Source organism: Cupressus sempervirens, chromosome 9, assembly GCF_028749045.1.
Source record: "Cupressus sempervirens isolate cs-2001-9-10 chromosome 9, ASM2874904v1, whole genome shotgun sequence".
Taxonomy (NCBI): Eukaryota; Viridiplantae; Streptophyta; class Pinopsida; order Cupressales; family Cupressaceae; genus Cupressus; species Cupressus sempervirens.
The window spans coordinates 540,076,505-540,096,546 of NC_143126.1; the positions used below are offsets into that span (position 1 = coordinate 540,076,505).

Sequence of the window (20,042 nt, forward strand, 5' to 3'; positions counted from 1 at the left end):
TGGAATATACTATCACAAAATAGAAACATGGAAGACATCATGGATGTGTGATGGTGGTGCGCCACACACGAGTACACTAGATGTTTTTGGTTGATTGAATTTTTGCTTTGTGCTCTCATCCAGTCCTTTTGTTATGATCTTCGTGATGGTGGTGTGCCATGCACGAGTACATTTGTCGAGTGACCTTTGGGGCTCGATCTTCTGTGGTACTTTCGAAAGTTGTGATCATTTGGGATGGGTTGAGAATTTGCATGCCTATGGGCACTCATCGTTGGATGAGCATGGGTAGGGTAGGGTAGCATATGGAGGGGGCTTCTATCTCACATCTTGGCAATCATGATGCCACATGTATAGCAAAGGGAGTTTTAATTAAGTGATAACTAAAGAAAATATTGGGTGGCAATAAAATTAAAGATAGTAAAATGTATTTGTGAGAGCCTTTCCATTGAGGGATGTTGTATCCACACGATCCGAGCTTGGGCTTGTCAATGCCAAGCGACTCTCCATGATGTCAATCCCTACTTAGTAGCCCTTTTGAGATGTCTGATCAGGACCTATAGTTTATGCATTGTCTATGTCTTGGATTCAGTCATCATACTGCTTGGCATGTGTGTTAGCCATGGATGTTTGCTTTGTGTGTGTTTATGGTTGGATCATTATCTCCATCAACATGATGGGTGTGGACCTACGAGTGCCACATGGTTGGGAGGCGTAGCTACCTTCACCATTGTTATGGATTGGTGTATAGGGATGATCTACTACCCTAGTGCAATTATTGTTGGATGTGTTCACTTTGTACTTCGAGTTCTGGAGTATGTTTTCTTGTGATTTATGCTTTAATTGGGATGCTTGTATATCATGTTATATGATGTTAGTTTTGACACATTCCTTATTATGATGATTAGCATGTGGTCGGTAATGTTATCTACTTTGTAGGATTATCTTATGCTTTACTACTAGCATGTTAGATTTCCTTATGCTTATGTTGTAGCATGTTTTCGTAGTGACATTCCTATTACGATAGTATCTATGATTTAATTTGTGGCTTGGGATGTTACACATGGGGGATGGCTAGGGCCCATGATGGTCTTATGATGCTATTAACAGTTGGGTGGAATCGTGTACTTTGTTGGTTATTTTGCTCATTGCGATGTTAATTATGTTTAAATGCGATGTTTCTTTTAGTACACTAGGATGTTTCCCTTCTGTGCTTTTCCTTCATTGTTTGTTAGATGGTTAGATTCTAGCTTTCTGTCTTTCAATTATTTAGTTATAGTTCGAGTGTTCATGCCTCGAGATGTGGATCCGATACTCCCCGACATGGAGGAACTTTGTTTCATAGTTTTTTTAGCTTTTTTAGCTTTTTGTTCTTGTGTGCTGATTCAATATCTCATGTGAGATTGTACTTTCGCGTGCAAGAATGCAAGTCCTCGCGTGCCCTGTTAGGTTTCTTTACACAACTTTGCACTTCTTCGTGTGAAACCTAATGTTAGTCTATGCTATTGGAAAGGCACTTCCTCGTGCGAAAATGCACTTTTTTGTGTGGCATGTGATACTTCTTTGCACGAGAATCTAGTAGTCTTTGGCTTTGCACGAAAAATAGGGGCAATCTAGGCTTGTAGGAGAAAAGTTCAAAAATTGGTTTTGGATACCCTTTTAGGTTTTGCACCTTCCTAGTTCAAAATAGATTTCCTAGGGGTTTAAAATGTATCATTTAAGTATAAGTTGAAATTCCTTATACTTAAGATATATTTTAATATATGCAACAATTCATTTGAGATAGGTTCCAGACCTTTAAGGGCTAAGATAAAGATTCTAGGAAATTTTAGGGCTTTAGAATTTCAGACTTAACCAAATTTCAAGGCTTCAGGATTTCAGACAGCCAATTTTCTAGGAGTCAACATTTGTCTTTCAGCTTGGTTGATCTCTTATGTTTTCTTATTTATGTTTTGGTTAGTAGTGGTGTTTGGAGATCCGTTGATGTTTGGTTGATTGTCAGTCTTCCATTGCGATCTTTGTGATCCGTGTATGTTGTTGTCATGTGCACTTACACTTGTTTAAAAAAAAAAAATCTTGCTTGTATTTCATACTTGTTCCAAGGATCTTTGGGCGAGGCATTACAACAATAACTACAACTGTGACGACAAGGAAAGAAATAGATGCATACCAAGTCACAAGTTTAGTAGAAAGAATTGGAAATACCACAAGAGTCAAAAGGAGAAGATGCTCAAAGATTAGAAAAGGAAAAGGTTTTAACTCCAAGAAAAAATAAAGAAATCATTCAATTGATAGATATGGAAGAGTGTAAAGGCACTAATCCAAAAATGAATGTTGATCCTCTATATGAAGATTAAAACCATAAAGAAATAAATAGGAATAAAGTAGAAATAACAAAAGATAATATATCGAGAATAAAAAAGTTAAGGACAACCAACAACAACAAAAAATTAAGCAAGGAAAAGAGGAAAACTCAAAAAATGAAGATAATTAGGCATACAAGTTGGAAAAGGAAAATGTTCGGAAAGGAATCAAGGTTCAAGGAAGAAAAAAGCTTGGAAAATAATAAGAAGATTCTTGAAAAAATAGAAAATAAACTTTTTTCTCTAGAAAGCCGCCAGAAAGAAAAAATGCTAAGTGCCTAAAAGAAATAATGGAAACTCCTCAACAAAAAGGGGTAGAGCAGGTCAAAGAGAACACAGACAATAAAACTATGCACCAAATTTTGGCAAACACCAAGCACAACTCAGGAATCACAATTCTATAAGGTGAGTGAACACAATACAAAGGAAAAGGATTAAAGTAAGACAAAACAAACTATAATACAAGATTTACAAGACTTCCTGAATAATGATGTGACAAAAAATGAAGACATGGAAATGATATTTTTCAGATGAGATAGAGAAAGAAAAGCTGGAATGATTAACTAATGAATTGGTACAAGTTTTTAATTTTGACAATATTGATAACAACAGTGAATGACAAAAAGAGGATTTAATACAACAAATATTAAAAATAGGCAGAGACAACTACACATTTGAAGATTTGAGAAGAGGTATGCTACTCATTGAGGATGAAGATAAGAGTCATAAAGATTCACAAAAAACTCAAACTGAAACAATAACAGATCAAGGAGACAATATGGAGTTAGATAGTACATGGGGCAATCCAACTTTAGAAAATAATACACACACAAATAATCAGATAAAATTCACAAAATTAATAATGAAAGAATCAAAAAATGAAGAAAAATGTGAGAAAGAGAGCAAGCAATCTGAAAGTGCTTTAAATGCACAAGAGAATATAGAGTAGCTGGGTATTTGGATGAATCAAGAAGGGATAAATTCCCCTAATTATGGCAAAGTAAAAGAAAAAAGAAGAAGTCACTTAAAGAATTCAAATAAGTAGATGGGCAGGCAAAAGAACAACAAAAAATTAATTAGTTACTTAACATAGGGAAGGGGAAGATCCTTCCTAAGGCAGTATGGAGATCACTACCTGGAATGCTAGGGGCTTAAATGCACCTAGCAAGAAATAATTACCAAAACATAACTTAAAACAATTTGATTCTGAAATTATAATGATACAAGAAACAAAATTGAATAAGGAAGAAGGAATCAAATTAGGAAAGAAACTAGGTAATTCAAACATTAACTTCCATGAATCGAGAGGAGGTTTAGGGGGATTAGGAATGATTTGGAACCCCAAAAAAGTAAGTCTAAATTTAATTCAATCTAATAACTCTTGGATGAGTAGCCAAATTAAAAATATTAAGACTAACCTACAACAAATATTAATAAACATATATGGTTCGATACAAAACATAGATAAAAATTACTATGCAAAGAAATAAGTGTATTTATAAAAAGCCATAGTAATGAACACATTCTCATAGGTGGATATTTTAATACTATCATAAATTTAGATGAAAAATTTGGAGGCATTCAACATAGCTCTCAAGCATCACTGGAATTTAAAAAATGGATAGATAGTAATAACCTTATTGATATTCCTATTAACAACGGTAAATTCACATGGAATAATAGAAGGAAAGACTTTGCATTTATAGCTGAGAAAGTGGATAGATTCTTTTTTAAAGGTGAACTAAGTGAATTAGATTTAGAATTACAAGCATCAATACTTCCTATAGTAGGATCTGATCACTTTCTTAGAATTGAATTTAGTGAACCCACTAAACTTGTCAGAAATCCTTTTAAATGTGAAAGTATGTGGTTTCTAGATAAAAAATTTATGGATCTCATAAGAAAATGGTGGAATCAAGGCAATTTTAAAGGCTCCAAAATGTATATATTTGTATCTAAAATGAAAATGGTTAAAAAAAATATATTTAAGTGGAATAAAGAATAATTTAACAATATATTTAAAGAAAAAATAGACATAGAAGAAAGAATAAAACAATTAAACACAAAAGTAATTAAAAAAGGTATGAATTACGAGACAATTTTCTTAGAAAAAGAACTACTAGCAAAGCAGGAAAACATTCTTGAAAAGGAAGAAGTATACTAGAGGAAAAAATCTAGGGAAAGATGGCTAGAATAAGGGGACCGTGATACTAAATATTTCCATAACACTACTATGTACAACAGAGCTAAAAGCAAAATTATTAAAATTAAAGAAGAACTAGGCTCCATTCCTGAAAATACAAAGAATATAGCAAAGACATTTGTTGAACATTTCTATAAGCTACTAGATAATTTTGATAGTTTGAATAGACTAGTTCAAGCAAAAATACTTGAAAACATACCAAAAGTGGTATCTCAAGAAAATAATAAAGCATTAAATGCACCCACATCATTAAAAAAAGTCAGAGTTGTGCTATTCAACATGAATCCTGATAGTTCTCTAGGACCAGATGGATTTCAGGCTTTCTTATAGCAAAAATGTTGATATATTATTAGTATTGATCTATGGAAAGCTATTGCAGCATCAAGAAATGGGTGTTCGTTACTATCAGAAATTAAAACACCTTTCTCACCTTAATAACCAAAAAAAGATGACCCTAAAACTCCAAGGGATTTCAGACCTATAGCCCTTTGCAACACCACGTACAAAATCATATCCAAAATTCTCTCAAATAGAATGAAACCAATCCTATATATGATAATATCAAAAGAACAAACAAGTTTTGTACAAGGAAGATCAATTCTAGATGGTATACTCATTATTCAAGAATCACTACACACAACCAATAACAATAAAATGGCAAGCATGTTCATGAAATTGGATATTCAGAAAGCATACGACATGGTTGATTGGAGATTCCCGTGCAAAACACTAGAAGCCTTCGAATTCTCTCATCGATAGATTAATCTTATATACCAATGCATTTCAATAAGAAAAATTTTAGTGCTTATTAACAAAACTCCTAAAGGCTTCTTTGATACTTCAAGAGGTATTAGACAAGGAGATCCCCTATCCCCATTCCTCTACATCATCATGGCGAAAACCTTTGGTAGAGCAATTACCAAAGCTCAATCAGATGGTAATATTAGTGGTATTTTAGTCATTGAGAATTTACCTAATATAACCCATAAACAATATGCAAATGATACCATTCTACCAGGCGAAAATACAATAAAAGAGGCCTGAAACTTCAAATCTACCATTCAACAGTATATGGAAGCATTAGGGCAAAAAGTAAATGCAGAAAAATCAAATTTTTTTTCATAAATACTAGACCTGAAAGAGAAATCCAGATTTGTAATATTTTGGGGTATAAAAAAGGAACCTTCCCATGCAAATACTTGGGAATAGAGTTAGAGAAAGGTAGCAAAACAAATAAGAGATGGTATAATATACTAGATAGAATGGATAAGAAGATAGGAGGGTCGAAAGATAAATGGCTCACAAAAATGGGTAAAATTATAAAGATCAAAGCAATTTTAGCGGCCCTTCCAACCTACCCTCTTTCTTGTTTACCTTTGTCTAAAATTCTGAATAAGAAGATTGAGGCAAAACTCATAAACTTCTTTTGGAATGACACTGAAGGTCATAAAAAATTGGCACTCATAAAATGGGAGAAATTATGTAAACCAAAGGAAGTAGGAGGTCTTGGTCTGAAAAATTTAAGTTGGCAAAATGAAGCATTAGGGGTCAAATTGACATGGAGATTATTCATAGAAAGAAACCAAAAATGGGCAAAAAATCTATATAATAAATACCTAAATGCAGCCAATCCTTATTCCTTGTTTAGAATGAGGAGCCTTCCTAAAGGATTTGAGAGCTAGAATTTTATAGTAAAAAGCAGATATCTAATTATTAAATATCTCACGTGGGATGTTGGTAATGGGGAGGAAGCTCTCTTCTGAGAGGACTCTTGGGATGGGCATCCCCCAATAGACAAAATGAGTATTCTAGCTAGTCTTAAAGAATAATTAGTTAAAGTCTGGGGATGTAAAGTCAGAAATTATAAAATCAAAAAAGATATGAATGGGAGTGTAAGTTAGGAATGGAAAAATTTAGATAAAATTGACTTAGAACCAACAGTTAAAAAGTTTTATGAAAACATCATTAATTAGAGGAAAATAAAACAATTAGGGAGAAATGATAAACTCATGGGCAACATCAAAAGATGGAAGGTATAATGTGAAAAATGGATATAAAGCAATTACCCAATCTCAAAGATGGGAAGAAGTGTATACTCCCCTTAAACTATGTTGGGATTCTTCAGGTCTACCAAATGGAGGTTTCTTTTTGTGGACCGCCTTTTAGGATAGGATTCTAATTACTGAAAGACTAAGAAAACTAGGCATTGAGGGACCTTCAAGATGTGTGCTATGTAAGAATGATAATGAAGAAACTGATCATCTGTTATATAAGTGTTCATATACACAAAAATGTTGGGAATGGCTTCAACATATGCTGGGTTGGATTGTATTATTGCTTGAAACGTTGACCAATCTACTAAAGGGTTGGCCCACCAATAGTAGTAGTTGTATCTATGGTAATATTTGGAATATCTGTCCATCTATCCTTGTTTGGGAAGCATGGAAAGAAAGAAATAAAAGAATATTTCATGATCAAGAGGTAATGGCTAGTGAGATTACTAATAAAATCAAAGCATGTATAGTTGAAACATTAAACTCTCATCTCAGAAAAATCCCAAAAGAGGAAGGAGCATTTTCAAAATAGGATGGTCTTATGAATTTTTTTTGAAAAACCTTATTAATCCTCCACTTATATATAAATAAATGAACAAAGAGGCAAGGAGCAAATGTAGGTGGATTCCACCCCTAACAAGATCTAACAAATTAAATTTTGATGGAGCATCGAGAAGTAATCCTAGTATGGCTAGGATAGGATGCATCATTAAAAATGACTCTAGCACATGGATAGCTAAAAGGGCTAAATCCATAGAAGCAACCACTAACAACCTTGCAGAATTAGAAGCCCTTCAAGAAGGTATCAAAATCTTCCTAGATTTAAGTATTTCATAACTTATTATTGAAGGAGATTCATAGATTGTTCTAAATACTATTAGAAAAAGGGAGACACCTAATGGGATACTAAATTCCAAATTGGAAGAAGTGCTAAATCTCATGGACCGTCTTGAAGATACTCACATTATGCATATTATTTGGGAAGGAAATAAAGAAGCAGATCAATTAGAAAATAAGGGTGTTGATGGTAAAAATTTCTTAATATTTAATTGTAAGTAATCCAAATGGAAATAAATAACAATTTGAAGTAAAACTAGATAATGTAACTGTAATTCATATTAGATAAAAAAATATAGTAACATAACTAGTAAATATAGATGCATACATTCATATCTGAGCATATAAATACTTAAAATATAGCTATTCATATATACCACCATATATAAACAGAGTATCGAATCCTCTTAGCAGCCAAAGGAGAAGTGGGAGATAAAGTCAAAAGGTTTTTTCAAAATGTCATCAGGCTTAAAATATAATCCTAAAATAATAATTTTTTAAAAAGGGGGATTTAATTTAAATTAACAAAATTGAGATAATAGGGATTTTAAATATGAAAGGTTCTCACTCAGTCCATATGGGAATGCATTTAAGCATAATATTAGGGTCTTTATTTCTAGATCTAATAGATATCTAGGCTGATTGCACATAATTTTTATTTTTTAATTATGTATCTTTATAATTGCTCCCTATTTTTTCCATCATTCCATGACACTAGGCAACATCATATTCCAATATAATTCGGTTACATGAAGGTGGAATCAACAGATGATGTTAGGTATTCAAGGTTCTTCTAGATCGTTCATCTGAGATTGTTAGTTCACTTATAATATTCTTGGTATTGGACAAATTTTACCACCCACTTTGTTTCAGCCTAATTTAACTACAAGTTTAGGATGGATATAAATGTCTATTTATTTCATGCCTCAGAGGTGAGGACCATGGCATTTAGAGGAAATATGAAACCAAAAAGATGGAATAGACCGCTAAATCCAATTGATGACACGTGCGGTGAGGATTACAATGAGTCATGTTTTAGGTGAAGAAATCTTTAATTATAATTTCTCATGGAGGACCAACAGTGACATTGTAGGTTCTTTCATAAGCTGTCTGGCTAGAGCCAAAATAGAGAAGTGGGGAATGATCAAACTATGTTACAATGTTTTCAATCCAGTTTGGTGTATATGTCTCGAAGAAGCTATTATGAGTATAGATGAGAAACTTAGGATCCCTCTCCTAGAGCTTTACATGGTGCATTCGCTTGGGAGCTTTGAGTTGGCCATTGTCCCTAGGTGCCCCTCTTTGGTTATCAGAGAGAATGTTTTATTTTTTCAATTTTGGCCAAAAATAGAAGTATACATTTTTTGCTTAGGTGGAGAGGGAAATTAGAAGATCATAGCAAGGTGTTTTCTTGTTGTTGATCTCTTAGTATTTTAGGTTTAAGTGTGCCTTGGGTGATTATTATGGATGTAACCTAAGCTTATCTACTTTCAAAATATAATTATAGTTGATATTAATCTTCAATTGTATGCAATGTTTGTATAGGCTCTGTATACGGGTTGTAGTTTAATGTACCAATTATATTACAATACCGCTACAAAGCTCAATATCGATCTAAAACCTTTCACATCATTCTTTGCAAATCATTAAGATTAAAATGTGGAAGAAACAAATCTATCAATTATAGTAAGGAAAGCAAAAGGAAAAAAAATTTAAAGGCTAAGGTATACCACCTCTAATCCATCTCAATAAAGGATAGGTTTATATGTTTGGATAAATCTATCTTACAAATTTGAATATCATAAGCATGTATAAAGAATGAAAGGACTAGAATATTAAAAAATTGATAAATCAAAACCTTATGCATATAGATAAGGAAAGGGAAATGATAAATATGTTTTACAAAAAGGTCACTTCAATTCGTGTTAATTCTTTCATATAGTTTGGTTGGTCTAACATTACTAATACTTGTGGAAAGAAAGGTTTCTTTGATTTACAGGCAAGTAAAAGGAAAATAACTAAAGGTATAAGAAGTTGTGAATAACATCTTAAGTCTAAGTGTAGAAGACAAACAAAATTTTGCAACGAGACTATTTTTGGCAATATTTGGTGTAATTATTGGACAATCTAAGATATCATTATATAGTAAAATATTGGGGAATGCCCCTTTTAAAAATGTATAATATAGGACATCAGTCCCAAGCAAGACTAGAGGTTTTCTTACTCCGTTCTTTCCTACTAGTGCCTGTTAGAATGAAGAGCATTGAAACTCTTTTTAAAGCATCTAATATAATACAAAGGCTTTGGCCATTTATTGAGCAAAAAAAAACCTCTACAACATACTAACAAAGACACAATTTTCTATGTATTCCCTTATATTGATATTTGCAAATAAGTTTGTCCATCCTTTGTAGTGCCAATCACAAGTCTCCAAATAATTTGGGTAAAAAGATTTGCATTAAAAAACTGAAAGTTGTGCCTAATACACATTGAAAATGAAATTCAACTCAACACATGATTCATCCACATGGAGAAAAAACATGTGGACCTACCAAATGTAAATGCTATATATGCAGTAATGAGAATGTAAACACTATCTGCAAAAATGATGGGACCGACACTTCTATATTTGGTAGCCTCTTTCCAACACACCAACTATTAATTTGTCATCAAGAAAAATGCTCAGTACAACACCATCACATTGATAGCCACTCCTTCTTGTGCAAGCCTGCAAACTAACCAAAATAAATGTGACACAACTCATAAGATAAAAAAACTCATAAACATTGATCATTTTTTAAGACAACTTGTACATTAATATCACAACAAGGAAATGTTATTGGTTGTGAAAGAAAAGATCAATGAGCCTTGCTAGGAACTAATAAAACCTTTTTGTAACTTGGAACACACAAAAGTGACACAATTATAAAACCATTTCAATTGTAATCTCTATGTACTTGGTATTTTTTTTTGAAAAAGTATGTTGCAAATATAGGTAGAGAACTAAACCATCTTTTTAACATCTATTAATTTGCAAACAATAGACTTCAAGCATGCAATATATGGCTTCAAAATGAAAATGAGAATATCTTACTTCAATGGCCTTCAAAAACATTTAGGAGTAGACTTAGGAAAAGTAACAATACCAAAATATATCCCTTTGTATAAAATTTCTAACAATATATGGACAAAAAAATAGACATTAAATGTTGGCCAAGATATATTTCATGTCATAAAAACACTACAATTTGATACATGTCAACAATACATTTTTCTTTAATCATCGACATTGATAAGTTCTTCTATTCACCTAATTTTTCACGTTTCAAAGTTAATTTTGATGAATGATTTGTTCCTTGAAACATCTAATAATTTATCTAAGATTACTATTTGTAGACTTACTCTCTCTTTTCTATTACATACAAAGTAGCTTCTTCATCATCTAGTATATTTTTTCTTGAGGGAAGATGTATTGCTTGAAGGCATTAGATAACTATTTGTTTGCAATCATTCTTTATAGCATTAGATCTTATTCATTATGAGGGCGGAGCTTCTTCATGATTGTGGGGGTGGGTGAATGGAGTGGGGGTGGGGGGAAGAGGGACTCATCTCTCTTTTACCTTCTTATTGAGGGATGTTTGATTATATATACATGATGTAAGTCCTTGTGGGATATGATTGAGTTATCCATGCATTATTCATTCACCATTTTATTTCTTTCATTTCTTTCTCTCGAAGAGGAGTTTTCTCCTTTTCTTTGGTTGTGTAGTCAATACCCATATTGAATCTTGCATAATAGTTCTTATCCTTAAGTTGCTCTTAAAAGGGGGTGTCCAATTCTATGGGCCCCTACCCCTTAGCCTTAAATTTTATGGCCTATAATTTTATGGGGGTGCATATTATTGCCCCCTAAAATAATTATTGTAGATTATTGTAGATAATGAATGTTACATATATAATCTTTCTCTAGAGGCCCACATTTTCTATCCCTATCTAGCCTTCCTATTCGGATCCAGCTCCCCTCTACTATTTTATGGCCTTCTATGGCAATTCTATACGTAACATGCAAACCTTAGGTGCATGCAAAGTTCCCCTACAATAATAGGCTACTGGGGGTGTAGGGCAGAAGGGCTGGGAAGATATAGTTTGGGGTGGGCATGTGCCCTACTATTCCAAGGCCCTACTTTTTGGCAAGGGAGCTATAATAGCTACTAGGTAAAATCATCAATCGATCAAAGAATAATTCCTCTTGCATCTCACTCTTTCATCTTCTCACAGTTAGTTGTCTTCTATTGCGATCCAAAAAATTATAACTTCATGGTGATTTTCTTTCATATTGTACATTACCCATATGAGAATTCATAAATGCTAGTCTCCTTGGTCAAGCCATGCTCAAGGTTGCAAGTTACACCAACGCATATCATTGCGTTATGAATACATGTTAAAATTATATTTTAGGTGGATTTACGAAGGCTCATATATTTTAGGGTAGTTGTGGAATCTATAGCAAAGTTTTCAAGACATATTTTAGTATTTTATTTCTATCTCTATTATTTCCTTATAAATTTTTGGAGCTAGCATAAACACTTATAAATATTATATCCTTAATTGCTTTTAAATAGTAGATCCTTGATTCCGTAATCTTTTCTCTCTTCCCTTTTATCTCCTTGCTCCTCCATTGTTTGAACAATTTTGGACCTACTACTAATTTTTTTATATTTTGCAAGTTGCACCTTGATTTATGTGTATTGTTTCATTTATTCCATGCATAAAATTTACACCTTATAAGAATACTTGTAGTTAGTGCAACCTTGTGTCTCTATTTTATCATTCTCCCCTATACTTTCTTCAAAAAGTTTGGACGTATATGCAATTTATTAGCTCTTGCATCCTTGCTTTCTCCTTCTACCATTCTACTTTTATGATTTCTACTACCTCAATTACTTGCAAAATTTTGGACTCACATACGGATTTCTAGTGCTTGCATCCTCACTTTTTGACTTTTCATTTTCCACCATACAAATTGTTGCCTCCTTTTCTCCTTTAAAGAATTCAAGAGTCTTCATGCAACTTTCAACCTTTTATGAATTGCATCCCATGTTCTTGACTCCACTTTTAAATCGTTCATCAATAGAATGACCTATATAATTTTGACCCTTCCTTGCAAGATATAAATTTTATGCTAAGATTTGATCCTTACTAGTTTTACATTGTATATATCCCAACCTCTCATGCAATTTACAACCTCTACAGTTATTAAGGATGTCAATTTCTTTCTTACATTCATTTAATTTCCATTGTTAAAATCAAGGACAAGCCTTATTGTTAAATTTTCAATCAAGGTTTTAGTTTGATTTTGGAATTATATGAGAAAATTGATATAAGTTAACAACCAAAATAGCTTGGTGAATGCAAATGAAATCTCAATAATGTTTTTTGGAAGCAACGCCAAGGCTATCAAGCCAAAACATAACACTACCATTATGGTCCTAAAAAGTTTCGCTAAAATAATATTTTCAAGATTGCTTTTTGTAGCCATGTCAAAATTAAACTCAACAAACCTTATAGAAGAGTGGACCCACTTAACAATTTGGGCATCATAAGAATTGTTGAAAGAAGTAGTGAAGGAAAAGCCAAATTGTGGTAGTATTACATGTACAAGAGAGATTTGGTAAGCTAATAACACAAATTGATAGGATCATCAATCATGAGCTAATAAAATCAAGGTTGTTTAATTAGAGGAAAGAATTAGCAACACAACCAATTAAAAATATTTTTCAAATGGGTTAGCAAGCTATGTGAGCTTAACCTTGGAGGAAACTCCATGGTTCATCATGCTTGAGTTGGAGCAATATTGGGATGGGTGACATTTCAGGAAGTCCTGGCGATTCATCCTTGCAATCATCACCTAGAAGCAATGAATAAAGTGTTCCATTCATTACTCATTAAACATGTATTCTTGTGAACCACTACTCATGAAATATGACTTAATGAATTTGATGTGAAAACTACATAGTTGAATCTTGATAGCAATATCACAATTTGGCTTATACTAGAATAAATCTCCTACTTATGAAGAATAAAACAGATTAGTTAAATAAACAAATAAAAAAAAACTTATTAAAAGACACAATTTTTTTTATACTAAATAATTTGATTTTGTTAAAGACAAATTAACATTTAAAAAATAGATTTATTATATTTTTCAACTATTTTATTGGGGAAAACTATTTGAACATTCTTGGTTGAAGTAACTAGTAGATAGATAGATAGATAGATAAAATTTTAACGTCCACGAGGCTAAAAATAGCCTATGGGACAACAAGACAACTCAAGCAGACTTAAGTAACAATGTTCGTTGCTTGTGTAGGATGATGATGAGTCCACCCAATTGCTCAATGTACTCTTCGTTGAATAGGTTATGCCAAGAACTGTCACATATAGTGTCTGCAAATTTATCTCTACTACTCTTGTAGGCTTCACATTCTAAAATAAAGTGCTGTTCAGTTTCCACTTTCCCAGAATTGCAAAATCTGCAAATTCGTTCTTCCCAAGCCTCCTTTGGCCTCTTCCAACGTCTAGTCTCACAACGAAGTTGGTGAGAGTTGGTTCTTAGCTGAGCAATAAGAATTTTAGCCCTCCAAGAAATGTTGGCTCCTATGTATGCTTTTTGGAGTTGATCACAAGCAGGGTTGAACTGATTTATATAATATAATTTCTTCCTTCCGATCTCGCTTCTCCAATTTCTCTTGTAGAATTTCTCCATGACAAAGACCTTTATTTCTTTATTATTTGTGGGGCACATATTGAATTGAATATTCCATTTACTCATCCATTTGATGTTTTGTTGCATCCATGTCCTTTTTCGTTGACATAGTGTGTCACTAAAGACCACTTTAGGCCATCTATCCTCTTCCATTTTTTTGATTTTTTTTAGATAACTTAGAAGGCGAACTATAGCAAGTGCCTCAATAGGAGCAGCCCCCATTTCACTTAGCATGATATCATATGGAACAGTGCTTTTGATTTTAAACTTGCTTGTGATCAAGCGCTTTTGGATTCCTTCGATTTGTTTCCATTGTGCTATAGTAGTGTTGCTGGCCCATAATTCACACCCGTAAAGAACAACTGGCAGCACAAGAAGACCGAACAAGGTTTGAATAGTTTTCCAATCCCACAACTCTGCTTCACGACACATATTTTGAAGAGCATAAAAAGCCTTCCACCCACCTAATATCCTTTTATACCTGCAGCTAGACTAGCTTAGTTTTTTGTTGAAATCGATGCCAAGGTATTTATACTCCGCAACTTCTTCAAGAACACTTCCATTGTAATAAAATTCATGTTGGTGTTGTTTTTTATTATTAGAGAAAATCATAACCTTAGTCTTGCTAATATTGACCTGCATCCCCACCATTCCACAAAAGCACTCAAGAGAAGATAGATGATCTTGCAAACCATAGGCAGATTTGGCAATTAAAATGATATCGTCCGCATATAGGAGCAACTTTATAACAAATTCACGTAGCTGAATGCCTTCACCCTTTTGCATGTTTAACCACTCTTCCAGTTTGTCAATATATAAACCAAACAAAGCAAGAGATAAAGGGCAGCCCTGTTTGACCCCGATATCGCTCCTAAAACATTTTGAAATGCCATCTGAAGTTTTGATTTTAACTTTCACCTCTTCGTACATCCTATGAACAACAACTCTGAGATGCATAGGAATCCCCAATTCTTCCATCCTAAACCAAAGCTTGTCTCTCGGGACGGTGTCAAAAGCCTTTTTAAAATCGACAAAGCAACAAAATACCTCTTCCTTTTTATCCCATTCTTTTTCAATAATGTGTCTCAAAGTGACACAGTGATCCACTGTCGAGTGCTTTGGCCTAAAACCAGCTTGCCCTTTAGCACGTTTATGGTTTTCTTCTGCCCATTTGCTAATCCTAGTTTCTATCATGCTGCCAAAAAGTTTAGCAAAGAGGGGATTGATCATTATAGTCCTGTAGTTGGAGGGATCGTTAACATCACCACTCTTAAAAAGTGGTATTGCAAGGCAGATTGTCCAATCTTTCGAAAACCCTTCTTGGCAAATTTTGTTGAAAATTTCAATGATGTGCGGTGCAAAAGTTTTCATACCCCACTTCAGATATTCTGCTTGGAGTGCAACAAGGTCTTTTGCTTTACCTCCACCTAACTTCTTAATCCCTGCCTCTATCTCTTGCACACTGAAAAGATTTGTATCATCATTGACCAAAGGTGGCTGTCCCACTCCACCCTCTTGTTCATAAAGTTTCTTAGCATATTCAAACCATTGGGTGGCAGTAATATTATTATTTTCAGTTTGTTTTCTCCTTGGTTGGAGTTCTTTCCAAAAACGTTTGGGGTTATTTCTGCCCAAGAAAATTAACTCCTCTCTCCTTGTGAACATAAAATCAGTTTTTTTCTTCTTTAAGATCTGTTTGTAGGCCTTAATGTCAAGGTTAGTTTTATTTGACTCCCTTAGGTTTCTTCTAGCCCTCTTACATTTCTTATCAAACCAAGCATTGGCTGGAAAATAATTAGTTTCAGATTTTCTATTTTTTGCTGTCTTGCATTTTGAAAGAGCCTCATGAATCAAATTTGATAAATCATAACTGTTAACCCCATGTTTATACATAGGGTGTCCCATACAAAGTTCCTCAAGAGTAGTTTTGAAAGTGTTACTGTTTTCTGAAGTTAACAAAATTCTGCTCTGAGAAGGGGGGTATTGAGGGCCTTGGATTTTTGCTCCAATCCGCCTATCCTTTGCCGAATACAAATTTACGTACAACAGTCTATGATCTGATTTAAGATCCCAAATGTGTTCTCCAATTGCAACTTCTTCAATATTTTCATACAAATTCTGCGAACAAATTACATAATCTACCACACTTGCCCCCTTGCATGTGTTGCAAGTGAAAGTGCCTGACTTAGCCCATCTAGCCAAACCATTACAAATTATGAGATCAAATGTGCCACATAGAGTGATCAATTCTTCCCCAAAATGATTGCAGCCTTTAGCATCTTCGGATATTCTTTCCCATTGATGATTTCTTTCTTCTGTGAGCCAAATAGGGTTATCATTTACTTTGGAGCTGAAAATACTTGCTTGCCAATTTGCCGTCCTAGCATTGAAATCTCCAACAAGAAGACCATCCCCATGCTGCGAAAAAATAGCAACATCTTTCTTTAACGTAGCATAGGGGTCATTGTGATCTAAGTCACACTTTTTATAAGTTTTAAATACTTGTGGAGCAAGTAACACGCTGCAATCCTGATAAGAGTGTTATTTTCCACAATTTTGAGCCATATGAATTGTTTATTAGAATCAGTCTTTTCCAACTATTAGTATCTACTAATAGAGTTGTCCTCCATTTTCTTGAAAACGAGAGCCACGACGACTAAGCTCGGGATTAGTTAAACCTCTTTCAAGAAAATAAATTCTTTTAACTTCAAAACGTAGGGCTCCTGGCTTTCTTTATAGCCTACTGATTACCTACATAAGATGCTGACCGAATACACTGTTAGTAGTTGAACTAGTCCTTCCAACTCGCTTCGCAGCTTACTACCTTTACTTAGTTCACTCTGGTTCGACAGCTACAGAGTACATATCGAGCTTAAACGGTTAGTAATTTCCTTAAAAAATTTTCTTCAAGTTTCTGTTTATATTGTATTGGAAGGCCTTAAATTTTTAGTTTTTCTGTTTCTCTAGGCCGTTCGTTCAAACAGTAATTGTGAGATTTACTGTGAATCGATAAAGAATAGATAAGTGGCTTTTTTCCCGTAGTAGGTTGAGTCTCTGATGCTTCTAGGACAACAAAATTTCTCATTTATCTGCTTTAAAGTTCAAATTATTACTATCATCCTTCTCTTTAAAAAAGTACATAGAGAAAGTATATTTATCTTAAAAAAATGTACGTAAATTACTCAGCCTACAAGCTTATACTTATTAGATCAGTCTAATGGCATGACAAATTCAGGTATTTCAAAAGAGGACACTACCCACATCTATCAACAATCCGCATTTAAATGTTATCAAAGTCCAAACAACCTACAGAGCACTCATTATTATACATAGTGATAAACTCAGAAAAAATTCTAGACTACACGTGCAAAATAAAACCATAAAAGCTATATAAACAATCAGCAGATCATAAATTGTCACTCTGCTTAGAATGTCATATAAACAATGAAGGAATTGGGGAACGTTAACTATCAGTTATTGAATGAATAAATGATTTCAATAACATCCATGAGACTTTACAGATTAAGGGACCGATCTTCATACTCCTTTTGATGTCATATCTTCTGCTACGAATCTTGACCAGAAAACTAGCAGTCCAGTCTTCATCAAATACATGGTGCATGATGTCAACCTTCAAGCTGTTTTCATACTGAGTGCAGATATCCTCACAAGCTGTTCTTTCTATGATAAAGTGCCATTTTGTCTCCACCACATCCTTATTGCAGAAAATGCATGTTCTCTCTTCACAGACTTCAATGATTGATCTTATATTTGTCATCATATATGCTTGTGTACTCAACAAAGTAGTACAACTCATCGGATTTGTTGCCCACAAGTTAACAACATGAGGATTGTGATTCTACTCCATTATCATACTCATATTGCTCTTAATATGCATCCATAAAGCTTTGCAAGTCCCTCATCTAGTTCCGTATTCTCTGAAAATCAGCAATAGAGATGGAGATGCAATCATCACTATTCCCTCTAGCAGGAGAAAAGTGAAGGGTTTTGACAGCAATGGTTGCCTCTTTACCACCCACAATGGGGCATTAAGATATTAACCTGGAATTCAATTTCATATATATGCACAATCCATGCTGCATAGTGCATACCAGCAGCTGAGCTCATTTCCATAATTAGAAACAAAAATAAATAAATATTGAACCTGCTCTCTCCAAGAACAACATTAGCCTTAGGGGTGCTACATAGATCACGGTGACAACATTTTTTGATGTTCAAAATGTAATGCTAAGAAAAATGTAGTGATGAACATATTTGGCTTGGAGGTGTATTGGACAATGTTGAAACCATGGTAGAAGTTGAAACTATAGAATGATTGGTAGAAGTATGGTTTCTGCTGAGCCTGATCTATTGTAGATTGCTCATTGCCATTGTTAGAGTTGGACATTTGCGATGGCTAGATAGTCATGGTGTTGCTGCGAGAATCTGAGAGGTGCTCTAGTGTATCATTGACCTTGGAAGGAGCGCTACAAGTACTGCAAACCATAGTAATATTTTTAACATTAGCACGAGAGACACTATTGATAGATCCTCTAGATCATTGACAATATCCAATAGATGAATTGTTTCAGAGTTTAGCATGGAGTAGAGTGAATTGTCACTGCCACCAATTCACTATGCAGTAGGGCCAAAGGATTCACTCTACTAGATTTAAGGGTTCTGAGGATGTAGAATTAAGTGCAAAAATCTTGAGTAGAGCTATTGAGTTTGTTATGATGCTATCAATGAGGCTCAATAATGGCATCACAAGTTCAATCTGCTAGGCATTTTTTTGACAATATTCTTAATATTAGCACGAGAGACACTATGGATAGATCCTTCTAGATCATTGACAATATCCAATAGATGAATTGTTTGAGAGTTTAGTATGTAGTAGAGTAACCTGTCACTACCACCAATTCACTATGTAGTAGGGCCTAAGGGTTCACTCTACTAGATTTAAGGGTTATGAGGATGCAGTAATTAAGTGCAAAAATCTTGAGTAGAGCTATTGAGTTTGTTATGATGGTATCAATGAGGCTCAATCATGGCATCACAAGTTCAATCTGCTAGGCATTTCTTTGACTAAAGATAACTGCAAACTGCTTTTCTCAATGATTGACCATATAGGAAATGAGATAACAATGCTTTTTGGTTTTGAAGGACATTAAGTAGACAGTATTGGGATCTGTGTGATGGTATTGTTTGAGGTTTTGTGACCCTGGGACAAGGCAACCATTTTCCATGATTGATGATTAGCACAAGGAGTGGGTTCTTGATGGCTTGATAATGCTAAGTGATGAGAAAGTCATTAGGCATATGTAATGTAGAGTAGTGCCTTGAAAGCAACATTGAGGATTGAAGGTAATGGTGACATGTGGGGAGCTTTAGATATAAGCCTACGGATGGAAACATTGAATGTGAAAATAGTCCAAAATGTTGAAAATTTGATGAGCCCTTAAGTCTTAGGAAACAAAGGTTGCTATTTTGTGTATCACTTATGTTTTTGAGGGTCATATAAAGAATGATTGCATGTGTCACAAATGGCAAGATTGTTCCGCATAGATTGCGAGGATGAAAATTGAAGATGGTGGAGTGGTTTGTCATATGTAATTGTGATGGCTGTGACATTGAGAAATATTTCTGAGTTGGCAATGCAAGAGGTGTGTCATGTAATTCCAATGGCTGCAACACAAAACTATTTTTGATTAAGTAAAACAAGTGGAGGGATTTCCCAAAATCTCTATTAGGCCACAATGATGGGAGATGGCGGCAAAAGAGAACTTTTAGATAGAAGTTGATTCTCATGTGGGTTGGAGTGG

At 34.0% G+C, this 20,042-nt stretch overlaps 1 protein-coding gene across 4 annotated transcripts in view; it reads left to right on the forward strand.

Moving 5' to 3' along the window:
* The first annotated feature begins 16,985 nt into the window (after nucleotides 1-16,985).
* Nucleotides 16,986-20,042, forward strand: part of LOC149539754 (phosphoenolpyruvate phosphatase-like) — a 357,723-nt gene continuing 354,666 nt past the window's right edge. For all 4 annotated transcript variants that reach the window (XM_089800958.1, XM_089800960.1, XM_089800959.1 and 1 more), the window contains exon 1: nucleotides 16,986-17,099. The gene's annotated coding sequence lies outside the window, so the exon portion shown is untranslated. The remainder of the gene's footprint in view (nucleotides 17,100-20,042) is intronic.